Source organism: Otolemur garnettii, unplaced genomic scaffold (genome assembly GCF_000181295.1).
Source record: "Otolemur garnettii isolate 467f Iridium unplaced genomic scaffold, OtoGar3 scaffold00209, whole genome shotgun sequence".
Classification (NCBI taxonomy): Eukaryota; Metazoa; Chordata; class Mammalia; order Primates; family Galagidae; genus Otolemur; species Otolemur garnettii.
The window spans coordinates 531,140-538,094 of record NW_003852604.1 but is presented as its reverse complement, the minus strand read 5'-3'; the positions used below and the strand labels follow the sequence as shown (position 1 = coordinate 538,094).

Below are 6,955 nucleotides of genomic sequence, written 5' to 3'. Positions count from 1 at the left end.
GTGGCTGGCGCCTTAGCCGGTTGAGCTATAGGCGCCGAGCCGGAATTCTCTTTTTTTTTTGAGACAGAGTCTTACTTTGTTGTCCTGGGCTAGTGTGCCATGGGGCCAGCCTAGCTCACAACACCCCCAAACTCCTGAGTGGAAGCGATCCTCCTGCCTCAGCCTCTGGAATAGCTGAGACGACAGTTTTCCACCACAATGCCCAGCTAGTTTTTCTACCTTTAGTAGAGACAGGGCCTCACTTAGCTCAGGCTGGTCTGGAACTCCTTAGCTAGAAAGGTCCTCCCACCTTGCCTCCCAGACTGATGGTATTATAGGCACCTGTGGAGCCTTTTGCACCTAGCTGAAGGAGTGAGAATTCTAACACTCCTTAGAAGCAATAAACATTTCTTGGGTAGAGTAGCTTCTGCCTAGGGGCTATCTGCAGCTGCCTCCAGGCTGGGAGTTGTCCTTCCTGGTGTCTGAGAGACTGATAAATATCTTCCTTTTCTGGGAAGCAGAGCACTGTGCCTACAGGCTCAGCCTCAGTAGCTGGGTAGACTTGGAGTTTTGTTCTCTTCCTTTTTCCTTACCCACTGTGCTGCGGAGCAGGCTTGAAAGGAAGGCCAGCTTGCATCTGAATCCCAGCTTCCACCACTTTTACCAGCTGGTGACATGGGTGACCTCCTTTAAACATTGAACTTCAGTTGCCTGGTCTGTGGAATGGAGGTAGTAATAATATCTATCCCGTGGGAGTGCAGTGATAAATGTTAGTGTCCTAGCTCCTCGACACCTTGCCTCACAGCACTTGCTGTCGTGGGAGAAAACCAATTCCTTGGGGATGGAGGCAGGAAGGTTTTTTTTTTTTTTTTTTGAGACAGAACCTCAAGCTATCGCCCTGGGTAGAGTGCTGTGGTGTCACAGCTCATAGTAACCTCTAACTCTTGGGCTCAAGCGATTCTCTTGCTTCAGCCTTCCAAGTAGCTGGGACTACAAGGCCCTGCCACAACACCCTGCTATTTTTTTGTTTGTTTTGGTTGTAGTTGTCATTGTTTGGCAGGCCCAGGCTGGATTTGAACCTACCAGCTCTGGTGTATGTGGCTGGTACCTTAGCTGCTTGAGGTACAGGCACCAAGCCTAGGGAGGTCTTAATATCTACTCTGAGCAGCTGCTGATCCATCCTGGGGGCTCCCTTACCTCAGCCTTATCTATACTGACAGATGGCAACTTGTCCATGCCTCCTGGCCCCATTATGAGTGCTGGTGGGGAGGAGGTAGAGTTGGCAGTCAGTCAGGAAAGGAAGGTGGGTCAGAGCAGGAGACCTGACATGAAATGATAGGCATTCCAGGGTGGCTGTGAGAACCAAATGGTGAGCTACTTGTGGGCCCACATGACATCTAAGTCCCCTCTGAGTTTACCCTGGAGACAACCTGCCTGCTCTTTGCCTACCCAATGGCTTTGATACCTGCCCCTGCCCCTGCCCCTGAGATGGCTTTTTCCTGCCTTCTCCACCTGGTGGTGGTGTTAATATTTTTTAAACATACTTTATTGAAGATTAATTTACATCCTTTTTTTTTTTTTTTGAGACAGAGTCTCACTCTATTGCCCAGGCTAGAGTGCTTTGGGGTTAGCTTATCTCTCTGCAACCTCAAATTCATGTGCTCAAATGACCCTCCTGCCTCAGCCACCTGTAGTCAGACTGCGGGCACCTGCCACCACTCTGGGCTAATTTTTCTATTTTTTTTAGTAGAGACTGGATCTTGGTCTTTCTTAGGCTAGTCTCGAACTTCTGAGCTCAAGCCATCTTCCCACCTCAGCCTCCCAGAGTACATCATACATTTTGATGAGGTCTGACAAATTTACACACCTCGGTAACCAGTACACAATATTTAGAATCTTTCCATTACTCCGAAAACCCTCCCTCCCTTTTGAAGGCCCATCCTTCACCTGTCCCTTTAAAAAATAAGTGAAACAGTTTTATTAAGATAAAATTCACATACCTTACCAGTTACCCATTTAAAGTATACATTGTAACAGTTTTAGTATATTCAGAGTATGTTCACCCCAGTCCATTTTAGAACATTTTCTTTACCCCTCAAAGTAACCCTGGACCCGTTAGCTGTACCCACTCCTCTCACCCCTGTTTCCACTAAACAACTACTTAGCTACTGTTGTCATGGGTTTTCCCTTAATAAAAATTAGACGTATCTATTCTGAATGTTTCAGAATGGAAATGGAATCTTATAATATGTGCTTTTTGTGATTGACTTCATTCACTTAGCATAATGTTTTCTTTTTTTTTAGAGACGGAGTCTCACTTTATCGTCCTAGGTAGAGTCCTGTGGTGTTGCTGCTCACAGCAACCTCCAGATCCTGGGCTTAGGCGATTGATTCTTTTGCCTCAGCCTCCTGAGCAGCTGGGACTACAGGCACCCACCACAAGGCCCGGCTATTTTTTGTGGCAGTTTGGCAACACCACCCTCAGTATATGGGGCTGCCGCCCTACCTACTAAGCCACAGGTGCCGCCCTGGGTAATATTTCCAAGATTTATCCTTGTAGCACAAATTAGGGATTCTTTTTCTTTCTTTCTTTCTTTCTTTTTTTTTTTTTTTGCTATAACTATTTTTCTTTTCCTCTTTTTCTTTCTTTCTTTCTTTTTTTTTTTTTTTTCAGTTTTTAGCCTGTGGCCGGGTTTGAACCCACCACCTCTGGTATATGGGGCTGGTGCCCTGCTCCTTTGAGCCACAGGTGCTGCCCAATTCTTTCTTTCTTTTTTTTTTTTTTTAAAGTAAATTTATTTCAGGTTAATGTGAGGGTACAAATAACCAGGTCAAAAAACTTGATTTTGTTAGGTAGAGTTCCTGTTGTGGTTCTGTCCCACACACAAAAGGTGTGCCATACAGTGGTGGCGCCTGTGGCTCAGTGGGTAGGGCACCGGCCCCATATACCGAGGGTGGTGGGTTCAAACCTGACCCCTGCCGAACTGCAACACAAAAATAGGCAGGCATTGTGGCGGGCCCCTGTAGTCCCAGGTACTCGGGAGGCTGAGGCAAGAGAATCGCCTAAGCCCAGGAGTTGGAGGTTGCTGTGAGCTGTGTGATGCCATGGCACTCTACCGAGGGTGATAAAGTAAGACTCTGTCTCTACAAAAAAAAAAAAGCAAGGTATGCCAAACACCCCCACCCGGTGCCTATTCAGTGAAAGCACCCCACCCCCGCCCCCTCCCTTATTACCTTTCCCCCCAACTTGACTTGAAATGAGTTTCTTTTTTTGAGACAATCTCACTATGTTGTGGTGGTGTCATAGCTCACAGCAACCTCAAGCTCTTGGGTTTAAGCAATTCTCTTGCCTCAGCTTCCTAAATAGCTGGGACTACAGGTGTCCACCACAACACCCAGCTATTTTTTTTATTGTAGTTGTCATTGTTGTTTAGCAGGCTCGTGCCAGGTTTGAACCTGCCAGCTTTGGTGTATGTGGCACCCTAACCACTGAGCTATGGGCATCGAACCAAAATGAGTTTCTTTTTATTGGCAAATAATACTCCATTACATGGATCAGCCACATTTTGTTTGACCATTTGTTAGTTGATGGACATTTGAGTTCTTTCCACTACTTGGCTATTATGAATAATGGTGCTATGAGCATTTGTGTAGAAGTTTTTATGTTTACATTTTTCTTAGGTGTATTTCCAGTGCTGAGTCATAAGGGTTAGCTATGTTTAACACTAACATTTTGAGGAACTTTCAGATTGTTTTCTAAAGTTGAGATACCTTTTTACATTAGTATCAGTAGGGTATGAGGGTTCTATTTTTCTCTACATCCCCAGCATTTGTTATTGCCCATCTTTTTTTTTTTGCAACAGAGCCTCAAGCTGTCACCCTCTGCAGAGTGCTGTGGCATCACAGCTCACAGCAACCTCCAACTCCTGGGCTCAAGTGATTCTCCTACCTCAGCCTCCCTAGTAGCTGGGACTACAGGCACCCGCCACAGTGCCTGGCTATTTTTTGGTTGCAGCTGTCATTGTTTGTTGGGCCAGCCTGGATTCAAACCTGCCAGCTCAGGTGTACGTGGCTGGCACCTTAGCCGCCTGAGCCACAGACGTTGAGCCTGCCCATCTATTTTTATCATAGCCATTCTTTGTGGTTTTGATTTGCATTTCTCTAGTGGCTAATGATGTTCAGCATCTTTTCATGTGCTTACCAGTCATTGGTATATCTTTGGAGAAATGTCTATTCAGACCCTTTGTCTGGTTTTAAATTGGATTATTTGTCTTTATTAGTGAATTATAAGAGTTCTTTGTATTCTAGTTATAAGACCCTTATCTAATATATGATTTGCAAAATTTTTCTTCCACTGTGGGCTGTTCTTTTTTTCTTTTGAGACAGAGCCTCAAGCTATCCCCCTGGGTAGAGTGCTATGGCATCACAGCTCACAGCAACCTCCAACTCCTGGGCTCAAGCGAGTCTCCTGCCTCAGCCTCCCAAGTAGCTGGGACTACAGGCGCCTGCCACAACGCCCGGCCATTTTTTTGGTTGCAGCCATCATTGTTGTTTGGCGGGCCGGGGCTGGGGATTTGAACCCACCACCTTAGGTGTATGTGGCTGGCGCCTTAGCCGCTTGAGCCACAGGTGCCGAGCCTGTTCTTTTTTTCTTTTTAGAGACAGAGTCTCATTTTATATCGCCCTTCGTATAGTGCTGTCACATCACAGCTCACAGCAACCTCCAACTCCTGGGCTTAGGCGATTCTCTTGCCTCAGCCTCCTGAGTACCTGGGACTACAGGCGCCCACCACAGTGCCCAGCTATTTTTTGTTGCAGTTTGGTCAGGGCTGGGTTCCACCCTGCCACCCTTGGTAAATGGGGTCTACGCCCTATGCATTGAGCCACAGGTGCCATCCTTTGGGCTGTTTTTCAGTTTCTTTTATTTATGTATTTATTCTGAGACAGAGTCTGACTTTGTCACCCCTGGTAAAGTGCCATGGCATAATATCTCACAGCAACCTCAGACTACTGGGCTCAAGTGATTCTCTTGCCTCAGCCTCCCCAGTAGCTGGGATTACAGGTGCCTGCCACAACACCCAGCTATTTTTAGAGGTAGGGTCTTGCGCTAGCTCAGGCTGGTCTTGAACTCATGAGCTCAAGCAATCTACCTGCCTCAGCCCCCCAGAGTCTTTTAACTTTCTTCATGGTGTCCTTTGGTGTACAACACTTTGAACTACTGATGAGACCCGATTTATCTATTTTTTCTTCTGCCATTTATGTTTTGGTGTCACATTTAAGAAACATTGACTTATAGGGGTGTCCAAACTTTTCCTTTTGCTGCACGTTGGTAAGATTTGTCTTGGATCACAGATTAAATACACAAATACTAACAAAAGTGGTTAAGCAAAAATAAGGTCCGTGCTTATTTTTTATGTTATCCAACACACAGATAAACAAAAAAAGGCCTCACAAAATCAGCATGATGCCTACAGGCTGCAGGTTGGACACTTGTTGAGTTCACAAAGATTTTCATAGAATTTTATAGTTTTTGTTCTACCATTTAGATCCTTGATATATTTTGAATTAGTTTTTTAAGTGGTATGAGGTATTTATTTATTTGTTTTTTTAGGGTATCCATTTAAATTGGAGTTGTCCAGAAATAGGTATGCTTCTAAGTCTGGCTGTTTGGGGTTAGTAGAGGTGACCAAAGTCAACCCCTCTTCTTTTCTCAGAACTTATTTGTCCACTCTTGGAAAGCAGTTACAGCATACCTCTTCCTCCCTGCCCCCATCTCTCTTCCTTCAAGGGACTCCAGCCTAAATCCTCAAGGCTGTCAGGCTGATTGAGGATGGTATTTCCTGTTCTGCCTCAGTCATGCTGCCTGATTGGAAATGCCCACTTTCTGCTTCTTGGAATCTCATTCATTGTGGGTCTCAGACTTTCTCTCCAGTGTCCCAAGATTAGAAAGTAAAACTGGGAATCTGTCTCCCCACAGTGTATGGAAAGAGGCAGGCAGCATGGCTTCCAGTTCTGCTATGTGCTGGTTGGCTGATTTGAGCCAGTTACTTAACTTTCTTGTTATCTCATTTACCCTGTATGTAAAATGGGACCAGTAATCCCTACCTCATGGAGCTGTTGTGAAAATGAAGTAAGAGCAAGCAGATAACATTTCAGACTACAAGTGTGATTGTTATCATGCTTTGGACCCAGTTCTGCCCTCATTTGCTGTATGACCTTAGGCAAGTCGCTTATCCCCTCTGGATCTCACGCTTTCCAAGCCTGTAAAGTAGAATGGATAATTGCCAACTTTCCTGCCATAGAACAATGATGTAAAGATTAAATGGTGCCATTTAACAAATATTTAAAGAGCCCAACAAATATGGTAGAACTCATTATTGAGGTATTCATTGGTATCAGTTTGGGGCTCCCAATTGCATCTCGGCCTTTTGACTAAGATCAAGTATAGTTTGGGGTTCTCTGGCTAAAACCGCTGTCCTCTCTTTGTTGACCTGCACCCTGGGGTGGGTAATGACCTATTTATATAGAGGCATCACAGCTAAAGGAGGCTCTGTTACTCAGAATTCAGGCAGGGGCAATTCAATTTATCATACACTACTGTATAGCTAGCATAAGTGCCCAAATGCTAAAACATAAGCCACAGGCGCCAAGCCACTTAAGTGATTCTTTTGCCTCAGCCTCTCAGTAGCTGGGACATAGCACGTGCCACCACACCCAGCTAATTTTTTCCATTTTTGGTAGAGACAGGGTCTTACTCTTGCTCAGGCTGGTCTTGAACACCTGACCTGAAGCAGTCCTCCCACTTTGGGCTCCCAGAGTGCTAGGATTACAGGAGTGAGTAACCACAAGTGGCCAATAATTCCATTTTAGTCAACCTACTTTAAAAAAAATTAGCCGGCTTGGCGCCTATAGCTCAACCGGCTAAGGCGCCAGCCACATACACCTAAGGTGGCGGGTTCGAATCCCCAGCCCGGAC

At 45.4% G+C, this 6,955-nt stretch overlaps 1 protein-coding gene across 4 annotated transcripts in view; it reads left to right on the top strand.

Annotated features, from left to right (window-relative positions):
* Nucleotides 1-6,955, top strand: part of SLC43A1 (solute carrier family 43 member 1) — a 32,471-nt gene that overhangs the window by 3,169 nt on the left and 22,347 nt on the right. The gene's annotated exons all lie outside the window — the stretch shown is intronic.